Here is a 13,301-nt window from a genome sequence, read left to right as displayed (position 1 = left end):
GCTGGAGCGAAACGGCAACAGGAAACCAGGTGGTGTCCCTGGTCTCATGGGACGGTTTTGCTTTGTGTGTGGGAACTCAAATCTGTGGTAAACTGCCATTTTCAGGAAATACATGGCCAAGTGTTTGTGTTGTTCTTTAAGCCTTTAATATTATCATTCCCCTGCAAAGAAACAATTTTTACGGAATGATTACCGTCAATGCAATTTAATACTGTTCCATTTAGCTTCATTTGTAGGACAAAGACAGTGATCATTATTAATTATCATTATTATTAATTTTATTCAACTGGGACATTAGTTTTCAGCCTTTGTTTTTCCGACGCCACAATATACAAAAATTGCAGTAGCAGTAATTGAAAAACCTGCAGTCAATGACTCCTATTGTTTCTTAGTTTTAAATGGCCCTGGATTTGCCCATCGAAAAACTCTCAATGTTCAGAGGCATAGCGTGGATATGGATATACCACAGAGATGACATTAGAACAAAACAGCCGTTGACCTTTAGTGGTTCTACTCTGAGTAGAAAAGAACAAGTTTTCAATGCATGGAGATCCAAATACCACCCATGGCTCTGTAGACAAATAAACAGGTACGCGTCTCTCCTGTTGACCTATAATGAAAATAAAGCACGACACCGCTAGCCCGATGTGTTCCTACCGTGAGTGCTGAAGGCGGGCGGTAGAAGCAGTGGTTTTACATTGGCCTTTTACTGCCGGCGGAGCTCGCCACAAATCGGATTTGTCCTGATGCTTTCAGCTAGACATGTTCCATTTTGTCTCGCTAAAGTAAATGCTCCGTTCTAAGCTTATCAGGTTCAAGCATGCCTTTCAGCGGTCTGGGATTTTTATGACATCACCTGACCAGATAAACAATCAATTAATCAAGATTTCATAGAGCAAAGTTAATTTAGACAAAAAAAACATGATCCAGCTAAAGGCCAAACGCATCGGGTTAAACGGCCACTGAAGTCAACCGTTCCTCATCTCGATTCGACAATGAAGCTATTAAAATCGTGGCTGTTGTTCTAAATATAAATGCCACTTCACCTGTACTGGGCCCAGGTTTCAAACTCAAAGGACATAAAGAACTGTAGGAAGCAAAACTGTTGCATAACTTGAAACAAAGGCTGTCCACGTACCACTTTGACCTGTTAGCATAGGACGGGCACCATTTTGTTTGCTACAACTGTCAGGGATTGGAGGATGAGCCAACAGCTGAAAGGCATTCCCTGTCTTCTGTGGTTCTCTGTGGAGAGCCCAGGAAATGTTTTTGAGTGTTTCACGATTAAGAATAACTCCACAGCCATATTAGGCCTTGAGCCAATATTGCCGTGCACAAAAAAAAAGGTGGTTTTGGCTGCGAGAATATATTCCTGGAACTCACACTCCATAACCCCGGGATTTTCAGAGAGGAACCGTGGCGCTTCTGGTCTGTAGAGATCCATTACCATTTGAAAAGGGGAGGACAAGAGCGGTGTGTGTGTACACAAATGTACACACGCACACACACACACACACACACACACACACACACACCAGGGGATGATACAGATGGGTGTGAAAAGCAAAGGCTGAAGGGGAAAGGACAGAGGAAGTGGAGGTAGGGATGGAGAGAGAGAGCATGTGACTTGTTGAACTTTTCGCCTGGGTTCCTCTCAGGAGTCAACAGAGAGCTGACGCCCCCCCCCCCCCAGAGATGCCAGTCTGGACTCGGATCTGTTTACAGGTTCTAAAAAGCATATTGTGCAATACACGAAGAAATAAAAATTACACACACACTCTCCTGGGAGGGTGAGAGAGGGGAAAGAAAGGGCCTTGGTTTGGAGGAAAACGCTCATGCTGTTTGGTGAAAAGCAGAATCCCCTTCTGAAACGCTGGGTCGTCATTGTTCTCCTTTCATTTTTCGTTAGAGTTTGATACAATCAAACCCGACCATAACCAATCTCCTGCAAAATAAACATCCACTTTTCTCCTAGCCTCATTCATACTATGATCCCCGTCGTTTATTTGTATTTCAAAGTGCTATTTACTTCTTTAAAGCCAGATCCTAGCTGCATCAAATGATCTGGTTCGCTGCCAGTCGTTGGCAGGCCTGGCAACACAGTTGTTCTGCCTGTGTGCCTCTGAGCAAGGCCCTCATGCAGGCTGATAGGGGCAGTTTTTCCAGAGACCCCTGTCCCCCGCTGCGCTACACCACCCTGTTGAGATGTAGCTGGTCCCGACAGACCGCTTAAGAGTTTTCCTCCTCCCCTTTAGTGCAGTTCCCCACGCCCACCAGTCGCAGAGATTGGTGTACACACATGCAATCACACGCCCACGCCGGGACCGATTTAGCCCCGCCATTTCCATGGCACGGAGAAGCACAAAGTGCCTGTGTGAAGAAGTATTAAAAAAAAGGTTTCTGCTGCAGACATGCTAACCGCTAGTTTGTTGTTTCACAGGTTTCCTGCTAGACCTCAGGATGGGGGACAGTTACAAGTGTAAAAAAATAAATCAACAAGCTATTCTTTGGCACTACTACGGAAAAGTCAACAAGGGAAGTGTGCTGAGGGACAAAGAAGGTCCGTACTGAACGCATTCTTTGTTGTTGTACTTTTTTCATTTTTTTCATTTAAATGCACCTGAGTCCTTCACAACTGCTCCAAGTCCTTAACAACTTTCAGAGTTTAAAAGCCGAGAGAGAGAGAGAGAGCAAGAGCGAGAGACCACCAGACGTCATGGAGCGCTGGGGTCCTGCTGCTCAGACGCAGGGAGCCAGGTGCCCACGGCCTCTCAGAGAGAGGGGGCTCCGCGGGCCGGTGGCAGGTGTAATGGATTTCAAGTCCTCCCCACTACACATGCCTACAAAGCATCCAATCACCATGGCGACCCACGCGGACATGGGGGTTTTTGGGCAGCTTTTCGAGCAGTTCTCCATCCAAAAACTCCTTTCTGTCTGTCGAGGACCTGAAATACCCCCCCCCCCCCCCCCCCCCCCCCCACACACACACACACACACACACACATTTACGCGGAACCTCCCCTTGCCTTGCTTCTACTTCTCCTCTGATCATCTTTTCTTTCCACCACCCCTCCACCACCTATCCTCGGGTTCCCAGTAAGCCAATGAACTCATCCCTGCAGAGCGAGGCTGTCTGAGCCTCGCATGGCAGATAAAGGCTGGAGGATTGTCAGTAATGACGCTTCGACCGAGCCGCACAAGCCTCCCATAGCTGCTGGATTCAGCAGTAATTACGACAGAGGAGAGGAGGGCAGGGGGAGAGTGTGTGTGTGTGTCCGTTCGTGTTTGTGTGTGTTCGTGTTCGTGTGTGAGTTGGTATTCGTAGTCGTGTGTGTGTGAGTGTCCGTTTGTGCGTGTTTGTGTGTGGGGGCAGACAGTGACTAGCTTTAAAACGCTTAGCAAGCGTGTTTTATTTTATTATATATTTTTGGCCTGTGATGCCGTGTCAACATTTTACAGAAGGCAGGTTCAGCCGGATAGGTGCATGGGACTTAAAAGCTAAACAAAAACGACCAGAAGGAGAAGAGAGGTACAAAGGAATCGGTGGCCGGTAAGGAGGGGAGGGAGGGAGGGAGGGAGGGAGGGAGGGAGGGAGGGAGGGAATGGGAGGGAGGGGGGGGAGGGAAAGGGAGGGAGAGCAAGAGAGAGACTCGGAAGTCTATGAATAGGGATGAGATTGGTTCAGTGATGCCGTGTGTTCTCCAATCACAGACATATTGAAGAAGGTGGAGAGGCTGGTGATGAGAGCAGAAGAAGTGAGCGAGAGCGGGAGGAGAGGGAAATAAATAATATAGCGGGCGAGGGACTATGAGAAGAAGCAGAGTGGCAGAGATTGAAAATAGCCGCAAACAAGATAAGAAGATTGATAGTGTCTTTGGGCGTTGGTGTGTGCCACACTTGTGTGTGCGCATGTGTGTGTGTGCATCTGTGTGTGCGTGTGTGTGTTTGTGCACGAATATGTTCTTGAAGAGGATCCTGCCATCTACCGAGGGAGGAGGAAAAATCCATCATCCATGCCGCCGTCTCCTAGCCTCTCTGAAGCCGGCTCATCACCCCCCCCCCCCCCCCCCCCCCCCCCCCCCCCCCCCCCCCCCCCCCCCCACCCGTCCTGCTACCTCCCCAAATAACTTCATTCTCTCTGCTGTACCAACTTTCTCTCAGGACCCTCCCCCCTTCCCTCTGCACACCGCATCAGCTCAGAGAAACACACCCAGGTGCTTTTGAAGCAGACACTGGAGTCTGCGCTGAACACATAGAAACCCATCTTTTGTGAAGGCGATGCAAGAAGATAATTTGGGCTCAAGCGGCTTGTATGAGAACCACACCTTGCACTGCGGGTAAGAATACGGATGTGGAAACTACTGATTCAAATCCTTGGCAGAGGCCGTTGCTAAAGTTTAGTGGAGAACACTGCACTCTAAATACCAATGAGAGGTATGGTTGGCACTTGGTGGGGCTAGGGTTATTTATTTGCCAGTCTTGCTAACATTTCAATGTTTTTAAATGAAGTGAATAATAAAAGAACAGAGGAACAGATGCTATTGGACCTGGGCACCAGGGTCTTCCTCCCACAGACAGGTCATCCATCACTGATCACTACCCCTGCTTCCAGCCTAAAGCATGGTTGAGCCATTTAATACAAGCTACATCAGAGTAGAAAACAATTACACGTATCTCGTGCCAGGGAGGAAATTAAAACTATAAATAATCACCGTCTTCACTTGCCATTTATGCTTAATAATAACAATGACGCAACCTGTTAATTATAAGTGTGTGTCGGCCTATGACCTAATAGGAACGCTATCTGTATTTTTACCCTGTGAATTGCCGCAACATGCAGCCTGAGTGTATATAGCTCCGGTAGACATAAGGGAACACGACTATACTAATGTCTGTACACTAGACCTTATACTCTTATCCTCGGTAAGGGATGTTTAAAATGCATTTATGTGGAATATGTCTTTGGGGGGTGAGATGGAACCCTTCCCCGTTAATATGCAAGGCAGAGACCCCAGATCTAAAGGAAGTGACTCCAATAAAGCCTCCAAGACAGCATTCATATATTTCTCAGCAACCAGCTCGCAATTACCCATTTAGATAGACATAGGTTGCCGATTAATGCAGCGATCTTCCTTAATGCTTAACCCAGTCGGTTCGTAAGCATTAATCATGAGAAATAGCAGCAGGCCATTCGGATAAACTGCTGCATATCATTTCAGCCACTCACAGTGTGCGGTCCGGAATAAGTATAGATTAGCCAAACACAATTCTATTACACCCCTAAACAGATCAACGTTGCTATGGAAACCATGGAGCACTGTTGGTGGCAATCCAACTGTAAGTGAAAATCAACTTTTGAACCACCAAGTCCATTTTACGACATAATCAGGTTGTAATTAACTAAATAATGTTATTTGACATGTGCTTTTAATCAGCGCAACTTCCTGTACAACTGAGAAAAAGACAACAGGGTTAGAAAGTGCAAAACATTAGCATACATATTTCTGCTGCGCTTGTCTCCAGTGATAATTACCGTTTCATCTTGGAAACAGGTGAGGTTACACAAGGAAGATAATGAGAGGAAGCAGTGCTCCATGTAAGCATGGATGGATGGATGAATGGATGAATTGGTCAATGGATTAATTAATGAATGAATGACGAAACAAACTCTGCAGTGCTCCACTCTAAACATAATGTCCAAAGGCTCTCTGTTAGCATTATGCTAACCACTGCTCTCTTAGCGCTTCCTACAGCATCCCCATCAGCAGTCAACAGGCGGCCTGATCACCCGCTCGATGCCAATTGTCGTCCATCGTCTTCCCCAAACCTCTCCAGAGAATGAGACCATTAACCGAGAGGGGTTGAACCCAACGATCTCAACCGCTGGAATATTGCTCTGGAGATCTTTAAAGTAATTTCTCTTTCGGGGGAAAACAAGACAACATTGACTTCAGCTCCATCTCTGAAATAATGACGACGAAACGGCACCAAACTGGGAGCGGAATGAAACAAACCATAACTCAATCCGCTGGTTGAGTACTTAACGACATAATGTTCCCCTTGCTGGGTTAAATCTCGAACGCTACCAGCTCGGAGGGTTAACCTCGGCTGATGGATGAGGGTTTAAGTGGCATGCTGACGTCTCCTGCTTCAGTCATCAGAAGGCAGGGACAGAGTGCACCGGGGCCGGGCTGAGTGGACAACAGCAGTCATTGACAGCATCCCGCCCGCCCGGCTGCCCGCAGAGGGAAACACAACAGATCTACAGCACCAACGAGCCCACTAAAGATAATTACCAGATCACTCGGTGCGGCCTCCTCCGTCTCCATGCAGCAGGGGGGAGTCGTTCCTGACGAGGGAACAACAGCCATCGCGATAAACAAGATACTAAAAGAGCCCTAAATGTTGAAGGCGCTTTTATTAACTTTTAAAAAGGAAACAAATACACTTGATTAGCAGCCGTTAAAGGAGGGCAACTAATAGGGCGTGGGGTACTAACAAAGTGGAAAAAAGCAACGGAAAGCGTTGGGGAGAAGGGAATATAAAGGACCCTTTATTCGAACTGCACTGCATTAATGACACCAATTTAAATTAGCATTGTCATCGGTGCAACATTGTAACTGCAGTGTCACAACTTTCAAAGAAAGATTGTTGGCTATTTATTTGTCAGCACGGGAGACACGCTGCTTGATTCACATAAAACAACAAGCTGGCGTTGCCAACAACAATCCACGATGCCGTGGGAAACGTCGAGACAAATTTGAGACCTGTTTATAAACTGGCAGCTTTGATCAAGAAACCCTCTATCTGAGGCCCTAATTTGGAAAGAGCATCCACAGGCGATCCAACTCCAATCATCGGTGCAAATTTTGTCGAGGGATAAACAAAGGATGAAACCGCTTCGAGCTACACCGTCAGGGAGTGCGGGCGACATCAATCGCAGAGCTCTCTCCCTGTCTCAAACGTAAGTCTTTACATCACAGCCCAAACCCTCGCTCAACTGACAAAACAACTTAAGTTAGTCAAACACAGAAGCAGAGGCTTGTGAGGGCGAAAGTTCAGAAAAACAGATGGCATTTCCTTTCCCTTTTTTCTATTTTCGATACGAACAACTAAAAGGAGGTTTTAACTATTTCTCCCGTCGTTGCATGTCCAACTTGGCAGCAGCTGCTCGCAGTTTCATTCCAGTACGTTCCGCAGCCTGCCACCCTGCCAGGTTACACCCCTGTAGGGTTTTAGCGTCGGGAAGGGACTGAAAAACTAATGGGAAAATAACAATTCACAGACGAGACCCCACCACGGCGCCAACATGGCTATACACGCTTGGCGAGCCAGCTCGCTTGTCCTTCCAATTAGAACCTCTTCCCCTCCCCCCTGTGGACATCGACAACGTCAGCTCGGGAACTTCCAGAAGGGGAAGGTTGAGGTGATCCTCGACCCACCCCCCAGACCACCAAGAGCTTATGGCCGGACTTCACTTTCCCCCTCTTCCCCGGCCCATCTCCTTCACAATCCCCTTGTATCGCTGGGGTCTTTGAAGTCCGGCCAGCGAAGGGCTTTAGGACACCCTGCCATCCCTCCACCACCACCAGGAAGAGGATTAGCCGGCCCCTGCTAGAGTGGACTGGAAGGCATGGAGCTGGTCGGTAGAAGGAGCGGGGTTCCTTATTTACTGGGCGGCGGCGGTGTACACATACAGTTATCCCGCTGACCAGAGCTGGGAGAGAGACAGAGATTTGAAACCAATTTAGGCTCAGAAAGAAATTCCAGTAATTTTGTCCATAACCACAAACACCGCTTTTGGCACACATTTTCTTTGTAGTGCCACTCACGGAGTTCAGAAAAGATGGGAAAACACACAGTGGTGAACTAGGGCCAGGCGAGTTCCTTGTTTAGAAATGTATCGTGATTCTAAGTCACACAGGATTCAAGTGTTAATTATTCAGCAGGGTTTCAGTCTCTAACATGTCACAATGCTTTTATTTTCTTGCTTTTTTTATTGTTCAACCACTACATTCCCTCTGTCGAATATACATTATTTATTTACCTTTTTAGCTCTACATTGACTTGTTATTTGTTCGCATGTGTAATTACCACGAGTATTAAATATGCTTGTAATGTATTTACCTTAAACTTATTTTTGACTCCCAGTTCAAAGTCAACACAAACATATTATATATACATTAACATTTTTTTAATAGTTAGTATATTTTAAGGGAAGAGGACTAAAAGTTCCCAATGTCCTCCAAAACAATATTTCCCCAGGGAACCCGACGTAATATATTCCCTGACCACTGCCATCTGACCTTCCCCCATTAGGATCTATATGGTGTGCTTGAGTCCTAATGACGATTACAATAATAATAATAATAATAATAATGTTGAGGCTTACATAATATCAATCAATGCGATCCACATAACAGCACGTCCACGCTTAACGCCCATACAAAAGCTAGCAGCGTGGCGCTCAGCCAAAGAAAGAACATACGTCACATCTGCCACTTGCCCATCAGTGGGTTTGGAGTAATGGGCTGCATTGTCGTATCTAGGACAACTTGGCCCTCCATCTCTTTGTTGGTGCAGGGGCTCCAGCAGCACTGAAGATTGGCTTACAAGCATGCGTGGGTGAGAGAGAGAGAGTTGTACAGACGCAGAGAGGAAGAAAGAGAGAAGAGATGGAAAGAGAAAGTCAGAGAAGCGGGGGGGGGGGGGGTGAGAGAGAGACATCCGACTTCACTAGTCTTAATAAAGCTGCCATATCAACCCCAGAGATCTGCTCACCCCAATTATCCTCCTGACACCTCCGGCCACCACCAACACCACCACCTTCCCCTCTCACCCTCCTCCTCCTCCTCCTCCTCCACTATCTCTTCATCCCTCCTCCTCTTCATCCTCTCCCTCCTCCTACCCGACCATCAGCGCCTCGCCTCCCTCCTCCCCCCCTCCCCCCTCCCCCTCTCCCTCCCCCTCCTCGGCAGCCTGTTCCCAGGCTCTGATGGTGACTGTGTAGTATGAACCCCATAGGACCCTCCCCTGCTGCGTTGCCTGCTCCGGCTCCCGCTGCCTGCAGCCTCTCTCGGCTCTGTGCTCACAGTCTGCTGTTTGAGGGGTGTCATGGCCACGCCGCCGCCAGCCAATCAAACCGCCGATCAAAGTTTTGAGCCGCGTGGCCCAATAAGCACCCCGGCGCATGCTCACATCAGTGGGTTTTGTTCATTTTTAGACATGCATTCAACTTCAACAGCTCCACAGCAACAAAGCGCTTAACCCTGGAAGAGGGGGTCGCTGGTGCCTTTTTAGAGTGGTAAACAGGAGCTGAAGGGCTTTAAAACGAGTTGTGTTTGTGCCTCGCTGTTTTTCAGTTGTGCGGCTCTAGCGTAGGAATGTCGAATCCCTCCGGGTCCCGAAGCTGCGCAGCCTCATTGGTATTACAAGAGTGATGGTTATTGTGGCGAATCAAAACGAACCGGACGACACGTACAGAGTTGACAGGAGGACGCGATTGGCTCAGTACTAAACTGGGCGGCAGGGCAACCAAAACCAACGACCAAAACAAAAAAGGCACCAATAGGCAGGAAGGGAAGGAAGATGGAAAGAAAGAAGGAAAGAAAGAGAAATTCCCGCCTCCATGTCTGTGCATCAGGGGCTGTCTTGAAGACAGGTGGCGGCTGGCGTTAACCTTGCGTGGTGACCAAGGTCACCGTTAGCCCACATCTGGCCGGCCATCTGTTTGTTATTAGTCCCAGGAGGTGGGTCTGTCAGAGGTGCACCTTGGCCCTGTCCTCTGCTGTCGACACCTTTCCCCGCCTGGCCCGGGAGCAGGCAGACAGCCTGCCTCTCTGTCGCTGAGACAGTGGAGCTGGACTCCACCATGGCACCATCACCTCCAATTATGTTGATTAGCGTGGTGGTGAAAACCCAGGGCAGCGAGGTTTTGGTGCACAGGAATGCATGAGGGTCTTGTTGAATGGGGATAAATCCTTTTGTTATGGGCGGGTAACATCAGATGAATGAAATCATAGTTCAAAGGGAGGACACCTTTTATATCCGCGATTGGTTTTATGTCTGTATTAAACGCATACGGCTTGGATTACTTTCCAAAACGACCACATTCTCAAGAGCATAGAAACATAAAAAAAACCTTCTTTGCAATTCAGAGCCAGACGAGTAAAAAGGGCATTTGTTAATGTTTGATTACCATTTTAATTAATGTGAATTAATCATATCTACGATTAAAGCTGCGTGTTTGCTTTGCTTTGTTTTCACAAGGGCCATTAATTAAACAGTTGGAATGCTTCATGGGAGACTCTGCTCGTCAAACTCAGCTTAAGAATTTGCTGTTGACTGAAAAGTGCAATCAAATCATCTTCCAAGGACGAAGTCAATAGTAATAAAATAGTGCTGAAAAATTAATTACATTGTTTTTTGGGGAAAAACATAATTTTCGACCTACCATTTACCAACAGATGGGCTGCTGTGATCCACTGAGCAGGAGAGGAAGAGTTACCAAAGGATGGCGAAAGGTCAGGAGCCAGGAAATGTCACCAACTGCAAGAAAGAGGAAGAGGAAAAGGCCATGTTGCGTTTCTGATGAACATAGCGGAGACGGAGGCCAGAGAATATTGTCAAATGTATTTCTACCGCCCGGAACTGTGATAACACGAAGCCAGTATGAGCATCTTCACATGCATCTTTTCCTGATTACATGGCCGTGGGGCATGGTGTACTGGAAAGTATCAAATAAAACAATAACACAACAAACTATCGTCAGATTAGTTCAAAACCATTCTAGGATGAAGGAGCGCAGAAAGAGAACACAATAACTGCGTAAAGGCTTTGAAAATCCCTGAGCAGAAGCAAGCATTTTAGCTCACAATCTGTTTCGCCAATCTGCTACAGGCGGCGAAGCTTGCCAGTTTTTTCCGCAAAACAAAGTAGCAAGAGAAAACACACTAATAAACAGACACACACCGATAAACAGACAGAAAGGCACACAACACATGCACACACTCAAAATACGCACACACGCAAACGCACACTGTCCACTAAACAGAAACACACTAAAACACCCACACTAATGAAATAGAAAGACATACACAACCAACAGACAGACATATACACAACAACATGCAAACACACACACACACACACACACACACACACACACACACATCCACGCACTATTTTTATTCCTGAAAGGCGAGTGGATGTGTAAATAATTCAGGGGCAGACTGGCTGGCTTCACAATGCATCTCCATGTGTTTGATGAGGAGGAGACACCTGATCATATAGCATATAAACAACACACACGCAGGCACCTCACGCCCCCATTATGTGCTTTTAACCCGGTCCGCTGGCTGTTTAGAAGGAGTCACATAACTTGGCCAGGCCATTGAAATGAGTTTAAATTATTCAAACATTCAAAAGGCCAATGATTCAATGTGTGCTCCTGATGTGACGCCGCCGTCCGCACAATGTATCTAGATAAATAAATAAAGTGCCAGTAAAATTGTGTTCTGACTGTCGTTCTGGAAAATAGCTTTTTTTTAACCACACCGGCTTAAGCTCCCCTTTAAAAATACATTATTTGAAGCCAACTCCCAATTAACTGTAATCACCCCCCTCCTCCCTGCCTGCTCCGTCCATATCCTTCCAGCAAAGGCCTAACAAAAGGCAAGGGGAATGGTGACGCGGTTGGATCCTAAACTCCCAGAAAGATAAACTAGTGACAAACGGCAGTGATAGGAGCTGTGACCCCTGGCTCGGGCGCCTTTCAGGGGCTGAGCTGCTGGAAGACTCTGCAACGGAAGCAGAGCCTGGATTAGCAGGCCCACCAGCTGGTGACCACAGGATGCTGATGGAGGTACACTTGGGGTGAGGGAGAGGTCCAAACACGCGCACACACACACACACACACACACACACACACACACACACACACACACACACACACAGAATTTTCCTCTCTTCTCCCTGCCCTCCCCTTATCCTCTTGCACTCCCTCTTCCCGTTGCTCTTCATCTTTCTAGTCTCTCCTTCTTTACCTCTCCCATTGTTTTTCTAAGATAACCTAAAGTGTGAAGGTGGGCTGGTATTATTGTCTATCAATAACCGGCTGTTCTGGGTAGCATGATACTTTGAGGCGCCAGGCCAAAGACCTTGTTATTTTCCCCCCTCCAATCGGCGGGGTGTCGACTGAAGCGGTGATCGATGACTGCTTGTGTTTGCAATCTGTAGGACCTCTATTAGATCACAACATTCTGGGGAAGGAAATATGAAAGGGTAAGATAAGCACACTGCAGCGGAAACGAGATCCAGGCACAACAAGCAGAGTACCTCCCTGATTATCCTTAAAGCACTTTCGTGTTTCCAGACGGAAAATTGCTCAACAAACTTTGCATGTTGATTTTTTAAAGAGACGCCAGCTTTTCAAGTGTGTGTGTGTGTGTGTGTTTGTGTGTGTGTGTTCGTGTGTGTGCATGTGTGTGTGTGTTTAAGCCAATGCGGACATCTGTGCAAAATCCACCGTTTCATAATTTGAGATCAATGTCATTTAAAGGGGAAGTGAACCCAAAATATTTTTATTTGGGGTTTTAAACGTGGCAATAAGTCTCATATGATCTTCAACATGGTATTCTCTACCCTCACTGAAATAAGACCATCATATTGAGAAAACATGAGGGAAGGTTCTGCTCTTGTCATACCTGTCATGACGTTGAAGTGCCTCTTAGTATATTTTTCTTCTTAGTATATTCTTTGGTGGTGTTGATCTGAGAGAGGGTAATGCTTCCCAGGTATTTCATTTCAAGAATCAACAAGATGCCTTGGATGGTGTGGGGAGAACACACCTTCGTAGAGCCCTCAACCAAAAGCGCTTTATTGTATATATTGTTTTTTTATAGTGTACAAATTCAAGTCGAAAAAGAGGGGTTCACTTACACTTTAAAAGTGATCTAACTTAGCATGGCAGAGACTTGCAGTAGGTGGGTTAAAGTTGAACCCTTGGTCATGACGCTGAAACTTCAAAAGGCACTCAACATCATGCAGTGATTAGTCTCACTGTGCCACAATTTTGAGGGGGTTGTTCAGACTGGTTCTGCCTCATTCAGACTTTGGTTCCTGCCCATCAGTTAGTCATTTAGCAGATGACAAATGGAGGATGCGCCCCACGCAACCTGGGGAAATAGCCTGGCTTTGGCTCTGTAAAGACAGCATGGGAGCTGAAGATTTATCCTCCATACAGGAGGTAAACATCGCAGCATGAGGGTTGGAGGACTGTTTCGACTTGAGCCAGGAACCCC

General features: G+C 46.9%; 1 protein-coding gene across 2 annotated transcripts in view; it reads right to left on the bottom strand.

Moving 5' to 3' along the window:
- Positions 1-13,301, bottom strand: part of sema6cb (semaphorin 6Cb) — a 120,338-nt gene that overhangs the window by 93,531 nt on the left and 13,506 nt on the right. For both annotated transcript variants that reach the window (XM_079758328.1, XM_079758329.1), the window contains exon 2: positions 10,454-10,548. The gene's annotated coding sequence lies outside the window, so the exon portion shown is untranslated. The remainder of the gene's footprint in view (positions 1-10,453; positions 10,549-13,301) is intronic.

This window comes from Pollachius pollachius (assembly GCF_949987615.1).
Source record: "Pollachius pollachius genome assembly, chromosome: 1".
NCBI classification, from domain to species: domain Eukaryota; kingdom Metazoa; phylum Chordata; class Actinopteri; order Gadiformes; family Gadidae; genus Pollachius; species Pollachius pollachius.
Note: the sequence above shows the minus strand (reverse complement) of the source record. Positions and strands in the feature narration are given on the sequence as shown.